Here is a 20,469-nt window from a genome sequence, read left to right as displayed (position 1 = left end):
AAAGCCACAGGGCAGTGAAAGGGGGGAGGAGCTACCTTTAAAGATATTCTAAATAAGCACACAGAATGAGTTCATTAGTCATCAGGGGAATGCAAATGAAGACCACAGGGTGATGCCTGAATGACTAAAAGGGAAAAGACTGACCACACCAAATGTTGGGGAGACCACGGAGGGACTGGAACTCTCACACATCACTGATGGACATGTCAAACAGTACAACCACTTTAGAAGACAATCAGAGTGTCTTTAAGAAGTTCAACATACATCTACTCTATGACCTAGCACTCCATTCCTTGGTGTTTACCCAAGAGAAAAGAAAATATTTGTCCATGAAAGTCTTGCACTAAATCCTGGCGAAAATATTCATAGCTGCGTTATTCCTAAAAGGCAAACACTGGAAATAGCCCAGATGCTCATCTTCTGTAGAATGTATAAACTGTAGCATATTATACAGCAAAATACTACACCATAAATAAATGATCTACTATACAGGCAATAATATGAATGACTCTCAGAATTACATTGAATGAAAGAAGCCAAATATACCCAAAACCAAATACAATAAACACTGTCTAACTCTATGCATGTGGAATTCTAAAATAAACTAAATTGTGGTGATAGAAATCAGATCAGTGGTTGTTCCCAGGAGGACTGACTAGGAAGGGGCACAAGAAAAATGTTCTGGGGTGATGGAAATGTTCTGTATCTTGATACACGGCTGCCAAAATTGAATGCTTAAGATCAGAGCATTATCAATTAAACCTTAATAAAACACCTTCTTGGGGGCCAGGCACTAAGCTATGTGCTTTGTAAACATTACATAGTTTAACTTCTCAGCAAATCCCATGAGGTAGATATTATTGTCTCTGCTTTACAAATGAGAAAAGCAAGGCTCAGAAAGGTTAAGCAACTTCCCTCAGGACACACAGCTAGAAAAATTAGAACTCAGGCAGTATGACTCCAAAGCCCATGCCTCAAACTTCCCTCTTCTTCCTCAACCCATTCTCTTCTCTAAGATTTTACAGATGGGGGAATCGTATCTCAAATAGCACCAGAGACATGACCAATGCCACCTACGCTCTTTGGAGTCAGAACTGAACACAACTTCACATGGGCAAAGAGGTCAAGCTCGCTCCTACTTCTACCCAGCTCAGGACTGGGAGCTAAAAGTACAATTTTTAAAGAGTTGAGTATGACATTCATATTATAGGAGACCCAAACCTAGAGCATAGGTAATGAGACTTCAAAAAGAGACTGAATTTTCCATCTGTCTTTGTACTGCTACAGTAGTTCCAGAGGTTTTCTGTCAGTCGTGGAGGTTTGCCATTCACTCTGCTGGCAATTAAGTCATGCTACCCCCAAGCATCTTCCTCCCCTACCAGCCCCCCACCAGACTCACCTGTTACTTCCCTCCATGGCTTCCTGTTTGCAAGATGTCCAAAGCCTCCAACACATTCAGCAAGCTTCCCTCTACTTTTTTTTTTTAATACTTTATTTATTTTAAGACTTTATTTATTTATTTGACAGAGAGAGAAATCACAAGTAGGCGGAGAGGCAGGCAGAGAGAGAGGGAGAAGCAGGCTCCCCGCTGAGCAGAGAGCCTGATTCGAGGCTTGATCCCAGGACCCTGAGATCATGACCTGAGCCGAAGGCAGAGGCTTAACCACTGAGCCACGCGGGTGCCCCAAGCTTCCCTCTACTTAAGAGGAACACACATGAATTTCTCACCCTCTCCTTGACAGAGTTCGAGAGGGATTAACATCAAGAACAACTAAAACAGCCCATCTAATCTGGTTTTAACTCACATCCAATCAGTTAACCTTAGGAGTGGTTGTCAGGTTGAGCCCATCAAGTTGTTCTCCTTTTTTTTTTTTTTTTTTAAGAATTTACTTATTTATTTGTCAGAGAGAACAGCTCACGCACCGAGTGCACACGCAGGGGGAAGGGCAAGCAGAGGGAGAAGCAGACTCCTGCTAAGCGAGGACGCAGGGCTCGATCCCAGGCTCCTGGGATCATGATCTGAGCTGAAGGCAGACGTGTAACAACTGAGCCACCCAGGCGTCTGTCGTCAAGTTGTTCTAAAAGCAGTGCAGTCTTTTCTTAGAGGCCACTACCTTGTGTTTTGGGGGGGAATTTGGCTGAAACCATGACAACTTCTTTCCCCCAGAGCTCGGCTCTCTGAGAGAAAAACCATGTAATAGAAATATATAAATATTTATAATACATAAATATGTAAAATATATATGTTCCCCCAGCCTGTGTCCGCTAAAGAGAAACTTCGTCTGGAGATTTCTTTGTCTCCTCTTCAAAAGTTGCGGAATGTATTTCTGGTCTGCCTTTTCTCTGGAACTGGCAAAGGGTCCTGTGAATGAATCACCCTCTTTCTTGGGACTGTTTTGCTTCAAGAGCGCAGGGGGGGTACAACACGATGATAAACAGCCTCTTGAATGATGTCTCCTCCCCTCACTGCAGGGCCTGAGGCCTATGAGCTCACAGGACCCAAGGAAGCTGAGCTTTTGGAGGCAAGGATCCCTGGGCTTCCGCGTTGACGGAAGGGGAGCCTCGGAGCAGGGCCCCGGCCGTCTGTGTGATTCATCCCTGCTGATCGCGAGGATGTGGACTTCATAGCTTTGAGTTTCAACTTCCTCCTCTGGAAAATGAGGCCAGGAAGCTGACAGCCCTTTTAGTTTTCTGTCATCCCCGGGCCCTCCGCGTCTGCACGGCCGCTTGACGGAAGCGCTGAACCTGAAATATGGCGCCCGTCTCCTAAGCCAGAGAAAGATCAAGGCCTGTGGCCCCTCACAAGGCACAAAGGGGTTCAGTTCAGCGGAGCTTGGTTCAACAAACACACTCCAGCCCCAGGTCTCTCCAGACCCTGAGCTGGGCACCAGGGACACCAAAGTGGATCAGTCCTGCTCAGTGGCCCCTGCCTTCCATTTGTGAGGCCAGGTGACACACAGACAAGTACAAGAGACTGTGACAAGCCTGCTGATGTTGTTCCTGAGGGGCTCTGGGAATGCAGAAGAAGGCCCTGACTCAGCCTGGAGGAGAGTCCGGGAAAGTTTCCAGGGGGAGGTGACAGTCGGAGGATTAAAGCATCGGGTGACACAGATGGAAGGAGGGGATGGAATGAGACCTTGGACAAGCCCCTAAGTCTCCCTAGAATACACTCGTGGAAGATGGCCCCAGTGGCCAGTGGATGGCCGGTGTCTCCCCACTGTAGATGGCTCGGGTGGGGGAAAGTGTCGTTGTTCACTGTTGAGCTTGGAGGGCTCCTGGTCCAGCAGCCAGCAGATGCTGGCCTTATCCTGGCATTCAAGGCCTGGCCCTCCTCGGTTCCTAGGCCCACAGTCCTCAGAGAGCACAGGGACGCCTTCCACCCTCTCAGCTCTGACCAAGTCCCAGTTCGTGTGGAAATAGCCTGAGCTGAGAGAGGTAGGAATGAGTCACCCTTCCCTCCCCTGACCCGGCACCCTGCCCCTCAGGCCACTGGAGAATTGGCACAGGGCAGGATGGGGAGAGATCTCAAGGCTGACGAAGGGCTTAGGTGCACAGAGACCCGGATGATATCAAAAGGGAAATCATTACTCAGAAGTGTCCGTCCCTCTGGCAAACTGCTGAAGTCGCTGGCCTTAGGTGGGCTGGGCAGCGTCCTGCGGTCCACAGTCCCACCAGCGGCTCCATCTCACCCCTGCCAGGCTGAGCTTCTGGGAAGTGTGAGGCCCTCTTGCTCAACACCCCTCTTCCCTTTCCCCCTGGCCTCCGCACTCCCCTGTCCCTGCATGCTGGGGGCTACACTGCCCTGTGCCTCGGTCCCCGGGGCACCCTGTGATCCTATCTTCATTTGTTTGGCCTCCCGGCAATGTCTGACCCAGGAGAAGCCCCTTCCGGGAAGCCAGAGCCCTTTTGGAGGCCTTCTAGACATGGGGGCTCCCTGGGATGCTGCCTGCCTTCTTCTCCTCCTCTGCACAGCAACCTACTCCGAGCCTCAGTTTCCCTGTCCAAGAAACGGGCAGAACAAAAGCACCTTTTCCAAGGGCTTGGTGAAGGGATTCGATGAGTTTACACGAAGAAGGCAGTTAGAGCCCAATGCAGTGTGTTTGGTAAGTGTTGGCTGAAGAATTACTGATTTTTCACCATCTCCATGGATACCTAGAGAGGGTTTCTCCAACATAATTCGGCCAAAACTGAACTCTTGACATTTTCCCCTCAGCGGGCTCCTACCCAGGCTTCCCCATCTCAGTAAAAGGCAACTCCATTCACCAGAAGCCTGAGGATCAGTCTCGATTTTGGCCTCTCTGTGGGCCCACACTCCCCATCCGAGTGAGGACCCTGACCGCTTCCCCCATGCCCTCGGGCCGGGCGCTTCTGGCTGCCTCCCTGCCAGGGCTGAGCCACCTCGCCCCTCCCAGAGAGCTGCCCGCCTCTCTCTGCCTCCCTCAACCCCCCTCCATGCAGCTGCCAGCAGGATCTTTCAGAAACATACGCTGTTGTGATTCCCCTCCTGGGCCCTCCCAGGGCTCACAGAGGCTCTGGGCTCCAGCTTCATCTCCCATTGCCCCCCTCCTGCCCCCCATGGCTCCACACAGACTGATTTGCCTCAATTCTCACCGCAGGACCTTTGCCTGAACCCTCGCCCCTCCCCACCCCCACCAAATCTTTATATCGCCATTCCTTTCATCCTTCAAGCTTTAGTAAAATTCACCTCCTCTGAGAAGCCCTCCATGTCCCCCGTCCTCCTGCTCCCTGCCTGCTCCCCATCCTGCCCCCTGCCCCCCATCGACTCCCACTCTAGCACAGCCTGGATTTCTGTGTCAATAGGTTTGTTCTCTGGCTTTTGACCACCTCTCATTTCTCTCGAGATCTGGCCCTGGGATCTTGAAGGCTGGGGCTGTATGTGTTTCATCAACCAGCGTGCAAACACCAGATAGGAAATGTTTCCGCAACTCTGTAGGCCTCTGCCAGATCTCCAGGCCTGGCCTCTGTGACCTTGGGCAAGTTACTCACCCCCTCTGGGCCCTGAGTTTCCAATGCCAGGCAGATAGAGAGGCTTGGCTGGTGATGGCGCAAGGTGCCGCAGGGAGGGGATGCCGCCCAGGTTGGCCCTTAGACCCGCTGTATATTTCCCGGGGCACGTTTCCTCCTGTTGACACAGAAAGCACTTCGTGTTTGCGGAGCTGAATCAGATCAAGTAGCCCCATCCCAAGGTCCTGGAAACACCTATACTGGCATCTCTAGGAATGGGAAGGCTTTAGGGGAGCTAGTTCAAGGCCCAGGAAGCTAATTTAACTATTAGATGATTAAATATATTTAATTATTGGGAGGTAGCTGCGGTGGGAAGTTGAGCACAGACCACAAGTGGCAAGAGGCCTGGCTCAAGTTCGTGTTGTGGGGAGAGACCTCCCTGCCAACTCTGGGCCTCCCCTATCTAACCATCAGCCAGGGACAGTGGCCCCAGTTTGCTAAGACCTGAGCCAAGGTGGGGGCTGGGATCCTTCCTGGCTCCTTGTGAGATCCCCACCCCCCGAGTTGGCACGGGCATGGGGAGAAGGTAAGGCCAGACTCAGGGCGCGACTTGGGGCAGGGCACCTGGCTCGGTTCCTGGTCTAGAAGCCTGAGCTAACTTGCTAGCCTCAGGCAGGGGCTGGACTAGGCCTGGCACTGCTCCAGTGGACCTGGGCAGCCCAGGCCTGAGGTTCCTGTCCCAACAAGCGTGGGGCCTATTCAGGGTCAAGCGCTGGTCTGGGCATAACCCAGGTCCAACCTCTAACCCCTGGAGCTCTTTGGTCTGTGGGTGGGAGTAGAGGGTGGGGACTGGTAGGGTTCAAATGAGCCTTCCTTGTGGGAAGTACAGATGGGGTCTGTGAAGCTTTGGCCTAGGCTGGAGGGTCAGAAGAGGGACCAAAGAAGGAGCAGGATTAACCAGGGAGGAGAGGCAGGGAGAAGGACATCCCAGTCGGGAAAACAAGAGCAAAAGCCTGGAGGTGAGACAGTGTCGTGGGGGTGGGGGGGGTTGGCCAAGATGAAGGTGGGGCCTGAAAGGCTGGCAGGGCCCCGTGTGACCTCCTAAGTGTGGGCTCTGGCTGGAGACCACAGGGAGTCAGTGAAGGACCAGAGCTCTGGTTTGGAATGAGGAACTCGAGGGCTGTTACAGAATGAGTCGGGGATGGGGGATCAGACGACAAGATGGTGTCTGGGTGAGCTAGGCCCCATCTAGGTCTTGGGGGTGAGTGGTGGGAGGCTGGAATGCCTGGTTTTTGGCTGAAGGGCCTGAGAGGAGGGGGCAACTATCCCTAAGTGGGGGACCCAGGAGGAGGCCAGTTTCAGGGAACAGAGAGGTTGTGTTCTGCTTAGGAGAAGAGGGATATCCTGGAGCCGAGAGTGGGCACTGGGGGACTGTCCTGGGGAAGGGTCTGTGAGATGATGGATGGAGGTATGCAGAGCTCTGTGGGGAGCCGGGCAGGTGGAGATGCTGGGGCTGGGGAGGGGGAGGGGGTAAAGCTGGCTGGTAGTCCCTTCCTTCTCAGATCTTCTCCCTCTGGCTCCTTGGAGGCAGGGAGTGGCTTGGTTAGGAAGAGTGGGGGAAAACGTTTCTTGGAGGACTGTGGGGACTGGGACTCCTGTTGCCTATGGCAGTGACCTGGATAACATTTCTTCTGTTGGCTTTGCTCCTTCCTCCTTCCCTGCCTCTGCAGCTTCTCGGATCCCTTCCCAAGTGAGCTCTTGTGTCAGGGTCAGCTTTGGAAGGGCCGAAGAGAAAGTCTGGTTGAAGCCATGGGACCATGGGCTCCTCTTAGGGGAGCACGGGCTGCGTGCGTCCTTGACCTTAAACCCAGGCCAAGGGCCCAAGAGCGCCCCCCACCCCATTTTCGCCTCTGCAGAGGGTTTGTGGAAGTAAACAGGGTGAGCCAAGGCTGAAGGGAAGGGAAGCAGGGTTCTGGGACGTCAGGAGAGAACTGGGCACTTCCCCTGGGAGTTTCTGTCTTCCTCATCAGATGGGGCCAGGAGCAAAATGAGCACCAGGATTCCAGGCAGATGCACCTTCAGAGGCCAGCACAGATCAGGTAGAGAGAGGTCAAGTGCATGACCAGCTCACCCTTAAGGACTTTGTCTCCCAGGAGCCCTGAGCTGTGGAGTTCTGGGACCAGGCCTTGTATTGGGTGTTCAGATCAGTTGGGGAGCAAAGACTGTGATCAGTCACCAGCAACCTATATTACCTCCTATTGCTCCAGTAACATGAGCTTATGATAGAAAACTACAAAAGAAAAGACAAGCACAGAGGAAAAAAAAATAATTCAGCTCATCTCTGCTCCTCCAACCCTGGGACAGCTGCTAGAAACATGCTAGTGTTTATTTCTTTCTCCCATGCCCATTTTTTTTTTTTTAACAGAGATGAGATTATAGTATTTCTTCTTATTATTTTTAAAAGGTTTTATTTAGTTATTTGAGAGAGAGTGTGACTGGGTGGGGGCAGAGGGAGAGGGAGAGAGAATCCCAAGTAGACTCCCCATGGGGCATGGAGACCGACCTGGGGCTTGATCTCATGACCCTGAGATCACAACCTGGCTGAGATCAAGAGTTGGACCCTTAACTGACTGAGCCACCCAGGCGCCCCAGAATTATATTAGTAATACTGTAACATTTTAATTCACTAATTAAGCGTGAATTCTATGGCAAAATATATAGATCTATATTGTTAATTTTTTTAAACGATTTTATTTATTTATTTGACACACAGGGATCACAAGTAGGCAGAGAGTCAGGCAGAGAGAGAGGAGGGAGCAGGCTCCCTGCTGAGCAGAGAGCCCGATGCGGGGCTCGATCCCAGGACCCTAAGATCATGACCTGAGCCGAAGGCAGAGGCTCAACCCACTGAGCCACACAGGCGCCCCACTGTGAATTTTTTAAGGCTGCCCTCATTGTCCACTCTATTCATGGAATCTTAGGCCAACTGCACCAGCAATAACAGTAACAACAGCAGTATATCCGCATGTGTCTTGCCAATCACTTAAGAGCCATGTGAAGTATGTACTGTTATCTCCAGTTTCCAGATGAGAGAAGTGAGGGCGAGAGGGATCAAGTGACTGGTCCAAGGTCACAGGGCTATTGAGGCAGGATTGAAAGCGAGGTCTCTGTAGCTGCTCTTTTTTTTTCTTCAAGATTAACTTTTATTTATCTTAGAGAGAGAGAGAGTGGAGGGGAGGGGAAGAAGGAGAGACCTTCAAGCAGACTCCCCACTGAGCAAGGAGCCCCATGCGGAACTTGATCCCACAACCCATGAGATCATGACCTGAGCCAAACCCAAGAGCTGGGGGCTCAAGGGACTGAGTTACCCAGGCGCCCTTCCATAGCTGCTCGTAGCAAGGATGTCTGGCTGGCTGATGGGTCCCCTTCCTTGGGTCCCCATATTTGTTTCCACCTAGAAATTTGAATGAATTGGAGTCCTGCTGTATGCATTTTACCAGTTCCCCTTGGAGGGAATCTCTACATTGGGTTTGGTAGGGTGGGGTCCGGCAGTCCTCACCGTCCCGTTCTCTTAAGGCCCCCAGAACATGTCACTGAATCTCTTCCTTCAGCAGCTATGGAAACAACGCTGACTGAGAGCGGAAGGGGCTTTCCTAAGACCACACCGTGCAGAGACTTCACTGGACTGGGGTGCTGGTTTCCAATACTCTCCCTGAGAGTGGATAAGGCATGTGGGGTGCACAGGGACATAGGAGTTAGAGGCCCAAGCTGCAGGGGACCATCCCTGTGGCATCGGTCCCCAACCCTAGCACAAGACCTGCAATATAGGAGACCTGTGAACAGTTAGCGAGGCCAGGACTGGGAGGGGTGTCTGCAGAAGGCTTCCAGGAGGGGTCTGGGGGCGAGCAGGGTTCGGACAAGCTGAGAGAGGGGAGACGGTGGACCACACTACACAGACAGATGTGTAGAGGCAGGGATGGGACAAGGAGAAGACTGACCAGATGAGGGGTCTGGGAGTCTTTCAGGGGCCAGAGAAGACCCAGAGGCCCCCGGCCCAGCCTTTGGGGCAATCCCCTAACCACCGCAGAGCCTGCCCCGGGTAATTCCTGAATGGGAACAGAAGGAGGAAGTTGTATAAGCGACACTCAGCTGGTGAGTGGGAGGCACGGCTTGGTTTCATTTCCAGACAGAGGCCTGGAGTCGTGTGGCTCTGGTGCCCACCCCCACCCTGGCCCAGCCCCTGCTGCCTCTGCCCTTGACTCAGGCGGTGGTGAACCCATGGCCCAGGGAGGCCAGGAAGGAGGCAGCAAGGCCAGGAAACGGGGAAGTCCTGTCACATGGAAGTGCCCTGAGAGAGTAGCCTGATGCCTTGTTCTCTGCCAGACCAGACAGTGAACTCTGGAGCCTTCCACTTCCTCCTTGCCTGGCAAACCCTTTCCTGTCCTTCCAGACCCAACCTAAATGTTCCTCACTGGGGCAGCTCCTGGAGAAACTGAGGCAAACTGAGAAGTGGCTACCTCTTCTGGCTCTTCCAGCCCTCAGATTGCCCTAAGAAGTCGATGGAAAGAATCACCGTTCATGGAACGTGTGCAGAGTGCCCAGGGCCCCACGCTAGCTCCCTCTTGGCCTTGACACCTGATTGGATCCTCTCTCAGCATCACTGGTACTTTGTACAATCACCAAGTGTTTGATGTCACTGGCAGAGTGAGGCTCGGTGAGGTCACACGGGCTGCACATGCGGGGTGGGATTTTTTTAAAAGATTTTATTTATTTATTTGACAGAGATCACAAGTAGGCAGAGAGGCAGGCAGGCGGGGGTGGGGGCGGGGAAGCAGGCTCCCCGCTGAGCAGAGGCCCCCCCCCCCCCGCCGACGAGGGTTTCGATCCCAGGACCCTGAGATCATGACCTGAGCAGAGGCTTAACCCACTGAGCCACCCAGGCACCCTGGGGCAGTACCTTTTGGACGGGGGAGTTCATGGCTCCTGGCCCTCCAACTTGGGATGCGTCAGCATCTGTTTCCCCTTCTGGCTTGAGAGCCCCCAAGGGTCAGGGTCTGTGTCCTGGGATACCTGGCCCAAAGGAGGTGCTGAGCCATGGACAAATCTTTGAACTTCTTAACCTGACTTCAACATGACGAGGACATAGGCTGTTGCCTTGTATACGACAGGCATTTAACACATTCTTGTGACATTAAGAAGCTTTGATTCTAGTCTAGGCTGTCCTCAACTGGTGGTATGACCTTGGGTAATCACTTCAATTCCTCTGTCCTCAGTTTCTCCAGGGTTAGAAGGAAATGTTTAGAGACAGCTCTCTTGGCTTCCTGCCAGTCCTAAAATCCTTCCCTTTGCTCTAGAACCTAATGTGGCATATATATTTCCTCTGTTAGTAACATCTTGCTTTAGCATGATACATTCATGACAACTAATGAGACAATATTGGTATATATTATTAGCTAATGTCCACGCTTTACTCAGAGATCCTTGGTTTTCCCCTAATGTCCCTTTTCTGGTCCAGGATGCCATCCAGGATGCCACATTACATTTCATCATCGTGTCTCCTTAGGCTCTTGGCTGTGACAATTTCTCAGACTTCCCTTGGTTTTTATGACCTTGACAGTTTTTTTTAGATTTTATTTATTTATTTGGCAGAGAGAGCAAGCACAAGAGGTGGGGAGGGGCAAAGGGAGAGGGAGAAGCAGACTCCCCACTGAGCAGGGATACCAACATGGGGCTCGGATCCCAGGACCCAGAGATCATGGCCCAAGCCAAAGGCAGACGCTTAACCGACTGAGCCACGCAGCTGCCTTGACCTTTAAGGAGAACTGGTCAACTAATATTTGTAGCATATCTCTTTACTGGAATTTGTCTGATGTTTTCCTCATGATTACATGGGGATTACGGGTTCTGGAGAGGAAGACCACAGAGGTGAGTGTTGCTCTCATCACATCATATCAAGTACACATATCATTACCATGACTTATCCTTGTTGATGTTGACCTTGACTACCTGGCTGAGGCAGAGTTTGTCAGGTTTCTCCATTTCAACAGACCTCCCTGCCCCTGCTTCTGCGCTGTTCTCCTTGGAAGGAAGGAGGTCACTAAGGAATGCAGAGTTATGCTCCTTCTGCGAAGGCAGAGTCGAGTACTAGCATTTTTTCTTCTTGAGTATCTGCTTTTCGAGGCACTCCCACAAAACATTGCTACAGTCCATCTTTCCAACAAGCCTGGGAACCGGTGGAGATGGTGACATTCCATAAGGGGGAAGTGGAGGCTCCGGGAGGGGCTGAGGTGGGGTCAACTGTTGGGTCAGGCTCTGTGGGCCCCGCCTCTCCCCCTTGGACGTGAAATAGGTGAAGGCCCTGGAGGCCGAGGCTCACAGAAGTTCTGGGCTGGGTAGAAACACTGGAGCATCATTCTCAGGGGGACTTGAATTCTGCCTGGGTTTGGATTCGAGGGCCTGCACTCCGCCGCTGTGGCATGAGTCTCCTCCTCTGAGCCTCAGTCTCCTCCTCTGTCCCATGGGGATAACGGTAGCTCCTACGTCACAGAGCTGGAAGGAACACACAAGATGCTACACACAGAGCCCCAGGACAGGGCACTGGCCAGGAAGCAGTGTGCACAGCGACGGGGAGCTGGTGCTCTGATGATTATTTTTACAAGTATTCTTTGAAGCCCTCCTGTTGCAGGCTGTCTCCTGTCTGCGCAGCAGGGGTTTCTACCCCCTCTGATCTTGGGGGTCACCACTCTGGCTGCAGATTTCCGCCCTGCCCTCTGCCCTCCCGCCAGGCCAGGCGGATCAAGGGCCCTGGCTCCTTTCATCTTTCCTCACAAACATTCAGAGACATGGTGGAAGGAGGCCGGGCCTGGAGGGGGGCTGGTTCTGCCTGCCAGAGGACTCCCCGCTTCCCCATGACCTTGGGATATTGTCTGTCCTTCTCTGGGCCTCTACTGTGGCCTGAGGGGAGTGGGGGGGATGATGAATGCCCGAGTTTCTTGGCTCCTGCCCTTCACAGGAACCTGGGTGGGGGGCAGTGTCTCCCTTCTCTTCACACGGGGAGGTCTTTTCTGCCTGTGACATTCCCCGTTTTGTCACCAGACTCTGGGCTGGACAGAGAAGCATTTGAACCTCAGGCTTCCCATCTGCGAATTGGCCATGCATACCCCGAAGGTGGGGCTGTGAGGATTTTGATGGTTAATGTCATGATTTGCTCAAGGGGTCCGCTGTCTCTGTTCCTTCCCTGGAAGGCGGGTGGCTACTGGAAGAACCTGCTGGAGGCTGGCCACCCTGCTGGCAGCTGGCCTCTGAGGGAGAACACGCCGCTCACCTGACCCAAGTGCCTTCTGACTCTCATGGGGCTTGGGATGCATCTCTACTGTCCTCGGGCTGGTTTGGACTCACTCCCTGGAACTCCTGTGTTCATACACACTAGGTAGGCCCGGGGCTTGGCTTCAGCTGGTCCTCAGCTGTGGCTGCCATCAGAGGCCTCCAGACTGTTCTTTCTTCCCTGCCCCCCAGCTTGTCTTCCATTCAGCGAAAACACGTCTCCCCAGGCCTTCTTCTGCTCACAACCCTCCATGGCTCCCCAAGGCTTCCGGGACAGAAGCCAAGCAGCCTGGCATTCAGGGATCCTCAGAGCTCACCCCAGCTGCCCATCTCCCCTCCCCTCCCCCACTCCAGCCTGCCCATCATGCTGTGCTCCATCCGACCTGCCCTGATCATGGTTGAAACACAGCAGTGGTTTGGGCCTCTGTGTCTTTGCTCATGCTGTTCCCCTTGCCTGGAACATTATCTCCATCTGATTTTCATCAGCAGTGCTCTCCTTAGGCTTCTACACTCTCCGTAGTGGACCTTCATTCTTCACCAGCCTCCTACTCCACTACACACTCTGGACGGGGGTTGGGGAGGTTCCTCTGAGCACTGCTACCCGTGCCCCCCCCCCCCCCCGCCCCATCTCCCAATGCTTGCCCCATCACCGTGCCTGGTGCACTGGTCGAACTTCCCTTTCCTTGAGGCTATGAGCAACTCTAAGGCAGAGGTCCGACTTTGTTTCTTTTCTTTTCTTTCCTTTCTTTTTTTTTTTTTTTTTTTTTAAGATTTTATTTATTTATTTGAGGAGAGGGACAGTGAGAGAGAGCATGAGAGAGGAGAAGGTCAGAGGGAGAAGCAGACTCCCCGTGGAGCTGGTGCCTGATGTGGAACTCAATCCCGGAACTCCGGGATCCTGACCTGAGCCGAAGGCAGTGGCTTAACCAACGGAGCCACCCAGGTGACCCCGACTTGGTTTCTTCACTGCTGCATTCCTAGCCCCTAGCACGGACCCTAGCACCTAGTAGATGCTCAGTAAATATGGACTGACCAGAGGAGGAAAGAGTAGAGCTTAGCCTTGCCGGCAGAGGGACCAGCAGCTGCAAAGCCTCCAGGTGGAATGATCTGCTGTGATGGGTAACTGCAGGGAGGCCGGCTGGACAAGGAGGGAAGGTGAGCAGGGCTTGTGTGGGAGGCCTAAGCAGTTCGAAAGGGACAGATCCAGCTGAGGCGCTGAAGAACTGGGCATCTCTGTGTCACCTGTCAAGTGCAGTGCCACGGAAGGGGCCACGCCCCTTCCACAGCCTCAAGCCAGAGCCTGCCCTCGCTTTCACCCTGTTCTTTCACCGCGAGCCCTGTGGCTTTGAACAGACAACTTGCAGTCCACCTTCTGGAGAATGACAGGGCTGGTCTGGAATTTCCCGCTGAGAGTCTGTGATGGGTTGGCTTCCCAGTCGCTGCTTCAAGGGTGACCTGGGCCTGGGGTGGGTGTGGCCACTAGGCAACCATTGAACCAGAGCCACCAGGGCCTTGGGTAAAGTACAGAGGGGGCCTCATATCCCATGTCACGGGAAAGCTGTCACCCAGGGAACTGCTGCCAGTTGTATATGTCCAGGCCTCCCTGACCCCTTCTACCTTGTCCTCCAGGTAGCTTTGACCCAGGCTGGATATTAGAGGGAAGAGGAGGTTTCCGGAGATATAATGTGTTGACATCACTAATATCTCTCATTTGCTGGGTGCTTTGGTTTGGGAGATTGTCCTTGTGGCATTCCAGGCCAGGCCCAAGGCTTTGTTTACCATTGGTGGTCCATAACTGTTTGCTGTCCATTAATGATGATGAATAGCTTGCAGATATTAAGCAACGAGTCGCTGTTTTACTAACAAGGGTTTAAACAGAATAATGCATGAAGAGTTACTTATCCACAAAACCAGGGACTCTTGTATCTGTATAATCAGAGAAGCTGGTACAGTTGTTGCCCCCACTATACTGATGAGTAAATTGAGGCTCAAGAGAGGACAGGACCATACAGTCAAGAATAGAAGAGTTGGAATTTGAACTTTTGTATGTGGACGTCCCTAGTCTGATCTCTCCAGATAGCTGGGCGGTATCTGCTCTGTGCTGGGCATGGGTCAGACCATAGTCCCTGCCCTCAGGGTGGGGACAGATCTGCAGTGTGCCTCCATCAGGGCTCTGTCAGGAAGCACGTCCTGGAAGAGGTGACATTTATTCAGGACCTTAATGAGCAGGGGGCATTGGGAAGCTAGAAATATGGGGTAAGCATTCCTGGTTGGCTTACAGCCGGAGCAAAGGCCCAGGGGTAGGGGTATGAAAATTACAAACACTTCCACCACTCAATACTGAAACCATCGTATTGACCATATCCTCCTGAAGGGCCTCCTAAGAACCTCAGCCTCTGAGCCCACCCTCAAAGCCAGTCGTGGCTCCAGGCAAAAGGCCGCACCTGTGCTTACAGACCCAAAACGTGTCCCAGTAGCCCCTGCCTCCTTCAAGAGAGTGCGTAGGGGTATGAATCCTGAGGGCTCACACATACTAAGTGTAGATCATGTTTCATCTTCAGGAGAGCCTTCTGAGAGAAGCACGATCTTTAGCCCATATTGCAGATTGGCACACTGAGGCTTAGAAAAACAGCACGCTAACCATTCCGCATACAAGAAGTGGCAGAGTTGGGACTCAAACCCAAGTCTGTGGATCCAAAGTCTGTGCTTTTAAAGCTCTCTGTCGTCCCAGGTCCAGAAGAAGCCCAGAACTTTCGGTTCAACCCCTTGGGATGAGTGTTCTGTGATTGTAAATATTTAGCATTTAGCTCACTGGAAGGAAAAAAAGCCTCCCCCCTCCCCTTGTTTCCAAGGCGGAACTATTTCCATCAATGGTGGGTAATACCGAGCTACCCATGTGACGTCATGGACCTTGGAATTGGAGAGATGAGCACAATTAGCTGCTTCAAGTGCTAAGAGTCAGTTGCAACACCCACCTGGTGACTATCCATCCCCATCTGGCCTGTGTGGCCGGTGAAGGCCTTCAGGAGTGAATAAGAGAAACCAAGAAACTGGCTCCTCCAGCCCCGGAGCCCGCCCAGAATCCCAGGAAGCTGCGGTTTATCTTTAAGTCAGCCTTGCAAACAGGAATACCTGTTCTCCCCGGCCAGGCTGGCTTCAGGTGCTGGCTCTGACTGGCTGTGGGACTTCCAGCAGCTGCTTCCGCCTCCGGCCTCAGTTTACCAACCATAAGAACTATCATAGCTGATACCACTAGCTGAGTGCAAGCTTGGCCACCCTCACCCCTGTCCGTTCTGACCTTCAGAGGAATCCTCTGTGGCCACGTTTACTTCTGTTTTGCAGGCAAGGGGATGGGGCTGGGGAAGTCAGTGGGCTTGTACAACATGCCCCCGGTGGGCAACTAGTCTAGATTTGAACCCAGATCAGGCTGGCTCTAGGCCTTGCTCGTTCCTGGTCTCTTGGAGGCTCTATTGTGCTCCGAGGCCTTTGCCTCCTATATGCTAGGGTTCGCCTCCCAGCCTTTCTCAGGAGGTGAAGCCTAGGCCTGGTGCTGTTGGACCTGGCTGGGCCTTAGTTTCCTATCTGTGAAATGGGAGAACTTTCAGGGAACGAGAGAGGAAGCAGGTGGAGGTGCTTAAAGCTGGATTCAGACCCACCCGCCCTGTGCCATGATTCCCAGGGGACAAGTGAAGAGCCAAATGTGGGGTGCCGTTCTGGAGCATGGGCTGGGAGGTGGTGGGGGAAACATTGTTGGCATAGCATTTGGGGGAGTCTTTGTGGCATAAAGCAGCACTTCCTTATGTCCCCTTTCTCTGCTGAACTCTTGGCCCCCTGCATCCAGATGAAATGTGCCTCCTTATTTCCTTGGAAGTGCGATTGTCACTAAGTACTGGCTTCAGCCCCCTCATAAGCAGGAATATCTAGAACTCAATGACTTCTGATGAGCCGCCTTAGTTACTGTTTCGTTTTATAAATACACATTAAAACGAACACATGTCGGGGCACCTGGGTGGTTCAGCTGGCTAAGCATCTGACTCCAGTCATGACCTCAGGGTCCTGGGATTGAGCCCCGAATCTGGCTTCCCACTCAATGGTGAGTCTGCTTGTCCCTCTCCCTCTGCTCCTCCCCCTCTCTCTGCTCATGCTCTCTCCCTCTCTCTCAAATAATAAAATCTAAAAAAAAGAAAAAAAGAAATAAAATAAACACATATCTGTTAAAATAAATGTTCCTCCTCCCCACTCTGATCTTCCTTCCCCAATCCTCAATCCTTACTTTGGAAAACAGGTCAAGGCCAGGGTCCAATGCTTGATTCTCAACTTACTTTTCTGTGCCTCAGTTTCTTCATCTGTAAAATGGGGATAATCATCAGTCTGCCCAGCCTAGGTGTTGTTAGGAATAGATCCTAGAGTCGACCTGAGCCATTAGCCTGGTGCCTGGCAAGGAGTGAGGGCTTCATTAGCGCTGACCTTATTATTATTATTATTATTATTATTATTATTATTATTATCGGTAATTGCGAAAAGTGGATTTGGGGTAAACAGGGTGGGTGGGTTGGGGGCTGTTAGGGAAGGCATTTTGGCTTGAGGGTCTTTTGGGGTCCCCCAGGGTGGGGCACTCTCACGGGGCAGGGTGGGGGCAGGGTTTCTGTGCCTCCGCCCCCGGCCCTGCCCCTCCCGGACCCCCGGCTCCGGTGGGGTAGGGAGTCCCCATGTGGGTCTTTCCTAGGTCACTGGCGGGGAATACGTCCCCGCACGCTTCCTCGTTCCTCCTCCTCCCGGCGGCCTGCCGGGCCCCTCCTCCCTGCTCGCGCGCTCCCTCCCTCCCTCCTCTTCCCCTCCCCGGGCCGCCTCCTCCTCCTCCTCCTCCTCCCTTTCTCTCTCGATCTGTCTCTCCCGGCCCGGAATCCATTCCGGCCTGGGAGCCGGAGCGGCCAGGCCGCCGTCTGCCCGACCCCTGGCTGTCCGGCTGTCTGCCCCCGCCACCCCGTGCGTCTGTCTGCCGGTGCGCCCGCCTACCGACCGGCCCAGGTGAGCCCCCCCCACCCCCCGCCCCTCCGCGGACCCCCGGTCCCGGCCGGCATGGGGGAGCCCCCGCCAGGGACCACCGTGGTGGCGGATCGCCGGGCCGCGGGGGGCTCCTGTCCACCCCTCCAACCTCCACCCCCGGGTCCTAGCCGCGATCCCGGAGCGCTGGGCTGGAGCACGGGGACCTGCCCGGCGCGGCCTTTTGTTGTGATGCCGCGGGGGGAGGGGGCTGGGGCGGGGGGCTCGGGGGTCCTGTCGGCGCGGGGACCACCTCCAGCTCACCCTGCTCCTGCGAGCCCCCTGAGAGCAGGAGCCAGGCCGAGCCCCCGGGCCAGGTCTAGGCCAAATCTGAAATCTGAGCCTGTCGGCGCCGCCTCTGGCCGCGGCTCCCGGGCCTGGCGCCCCCGGCCGGGGATGGGAGGTGGAGAGGGGGCGGGTAGGGTGGGCCTGGGGACGCCGAGCCAGGGGCGCGGGGCCGGGGGACCAGGACCTCCCTATCCTACTGGGGCTTAGGGTAGGGCCTGGTGCTGCCGGTCTGCAAGGGACTGGGCCACACTGTTGGTCCCTGCTGCCCCCAGCCCCCCAGCCTCGCCCCTGGCAGGCCCAGCCTCTTGCCTGATCAGAAGTTGGCAAAAGTTTTGGGTTTTCTCCACCAGGCGGGGTCCATCTCTTTGCCTGGGCTTTGGCTGGGGGTGAGTTTGAGTGCCAACGGGGCCAACCACTTGCCCAGCTCTGTGTGGTCAGAGGACTGCCTACCCTCTCTGATCTTGGGGTCTGGATCAGTGGCAGGTCTGGATCAGTCCCCAGGGCTGTGACTCCTGGGGAAGGATGGGTGTGGACAGAAGAGGCTCACCTATGGGGTATTAGGTCTGCCTCTGGGGCCTTCAGGCTGAGCGGACAGTGGGCAGAACAAGTGAGGCTTGGCCAGGTGGGGTCCCCAAGCTTCGGGACCTTCACAGTGGGGGCAGTGGTCCCTGGGTTACCTGCAGGGAGTCCAGGCCCAGCCACAGTGCCGCTGACATCAGACTTGGTTTCAAGAAGAGGCCAGGCTGGTCCTGTTCCTGACCCTCTTCTCAGCCCCCTGGCCAGGCAGACAAGACACCGAGACTTCTTGTCTCACTGGGTGACCTGGGCCAAGGGATGACCCCTCTGAGCCCCACATGTGGAATGGGGGAATCTACACGTGGGAACCTGGTATGTAGTAGATGCTCAATAAATGAGCACTTCACTGGATGAATTGCTTAAAGTGGGTGAGGCTGAGGGTGCAGGTCCTGTGGGACTCGTGTCCAGTAGAGGATGCATTGGTGTCCGGGAAGCCATCTCATCGCCCCTTGAGAAGGAGACAGTTCCAGCACAGTCCTGACGGCCAGCAGCTGTGTAGCCTCAAGCCGCTCACTGCTTCCTCAGGCCTCAGTCTTATTAAGTATAAAATAGGCCGAATGGAGAAACTGAGGCTCAGAGAGGAGAGGTGAGTTGACCAAGCTCATGCAGTTTGACCCCAGAGCTTCAGAGACCCCAGTCTGGCTGCCCTTGTATCCCTCTCCAGTGTCCGGGGAGCAGGGCTTTCCCAGTCTGGGGCTGGGCCCTCAATAGTATTGGAAAAGACTGTCCTGATGGATGAGTGATTGCATGGAAGCTGTGAGGCCCTTTTGGTGGAGTGGTGATATGGTGTGCCTTGGTGATGTGGTCTTTCCACACAGGGAAGTGATTTACAATGTGTCACCTCTCTCAGCTGACTGCCTGCTTAGACCCTCCTGGGTGGCCCCTGGGCTTTTATCCTGAAGGTGTCCCTGCCAGCGTTGCCCTCTCCTCTCTGAGCTGCTTATCTGTTCTTGCTCTTGAAAGCTAAATTTCAGGCCCTCCTCTTCCAGGAAGGCTCCCTGGCTCTGCCTCCTCTCCCCAGCCTCTTCCTGGAGCACGAACTCTCTCCAGCTCACAGCATTGTGCCTGCTTTGGCTTCTTCCCTGATTGTGACCTGGTGGGTAGGTGGGGGGATGTCTGGCTCCCCTAAGCCCCAGGAGCCAGGGAGTAGATGGTTCAGTGACCTTCTGACAACTACCCACTACCCCCCACCCCAAACCCCTAGTCCTCAGTTGACCCCATTTTCCCAAACGTGCTTATATGCAAATATCCATGACCCTGTATATGAGCTTCTGCTGTATACTAGGAGCTTCTAACTCAGGCTGAGCAGTGTGGTGATGGGGTTAGTAGTGGGAGTTGTAGGAGGCATCAGTCAGGAGGCTTCCAGGAGGTGGTGCTCAGGGAGAGCAAGAAGTTTGCTCAACAAAGTGAGCAAAGTGTCTCTTCAGACACTTCCCAGGGCCTCTGGGGTTGTGGAGTGTGGTCAGTCTGGGTAGGTCCTTGCTGCGGAGTTGTGAACAGGTCTCTGGCCTCTCAGATATTTGAGTCTAGTGCGTGAGCCAAGTAGCAATCAAGTTGCCAAATAAATTAATATATAATCACAGATGCGATAAGGGCATAGAGAGAGAGGCGTGGGGTGCAGGGAATCTAGAAGGAAGTATGTACGAGCTGGCCAGGCATAGAGCTAGGGGGAAGGGCTCGCTAACCAGAGGGAACTGCATGTGCAAAGGCCCTGAGGTGGGGGAGTGTGTCTTGTTATTGAGAAACAATGGGAAGGCCTCTGAATCTAAGAGTGTGGAGAATTAAGGAAAGTGGGTGAAAGGTGAAGTGGGGGGTATTATGGGGGTTGTTATCAGCAGGCCTGGACGATATGGGGCTGTGTGGGCCTTGGGGAGGAGTTTGACCTTCATCTTCACACAAGGGGCTAATTGGTGTCCCCTGTGTGAACAGAGCCATGCTGGAAGCAGTGGGAACGGAGCTGTTCAAGGCACCTGGTAGGAATAGATCTGTGGGCTGGACTCCAAGCATTCTGTGGGGGCCTAGATCAGGAGTCAAGAGGAGGAGGCATTTGAGGCTGGGCTTTGAAAGTGGAGTAGGAGTTCACTGGCAGGAAGGCAGGAGGGGGGGCAGCCAGCTGTTGGGGCGGTGCATGCAGGGCGGCCGGAGGCTAGCAGTGAGGTGGGAAGCAGGCAGCTGGAGACCAGAGGTATGATAAGGGCTCAGGAGTCAAACGGGTCTGTGTTTGAATTCTGACTGTCTGTCCTTGTCGTATATCTTTGGGTCATTCGCTGTAAC

The 20,469-nt window shown here is 53.8% G+C and overlaps 1 protein-coding gene across 5 annotated transcripts in view; it reads left to right on the top strand.

Annotated features, from left to right (window-relative positions):
- SRC (SRC proto-oncogene, non-receptor tyrosine kinase) overlaps positions 1 to 20,469 on the top strand; it is an 86,179-nt gene that overhangs the window by 18,165 nt on the left and 47,545 nt on the right. For 2 of the 5 annotated variants that reach the window (XM_032350715.1, XM_032350710.1), the window contains exon 1: positions 17,107 to 17,316. The exons of 1 other annotated variant lie outside the window; for it this stretch is intronic. The gene's annotated coding sequence lies outside the window, so the exon portion shown is untranslated. Of the gene's footprint in view, positions 1 to 17,105; positions 17,317 to 20,469 lie in introns of those variants that run through there. 2 more of the 5 variants (XM_032350712.1, XM_032350716.1) reach the window with 2 other exon arrangements.

The sequence above is a fragment of the Mustela erminea genome, chromosome 7, assembly GCF_009829155.1.
Source record: "Mustela erminea isolate mMusErm1 chromosome 7, mMusErm1.Pri, whole genome shotgun sequence".
Lineage (NCBI taxonomy): Eukaryota > Metazoa > Chordata > Mammalia > Carnivora > Mustelidae > Mustela > Mustela erminea.
Note: the sequence above shows the minus strand (reverse complement) of the source record. Positions and strands in the feature narration are given on the sequence as shown.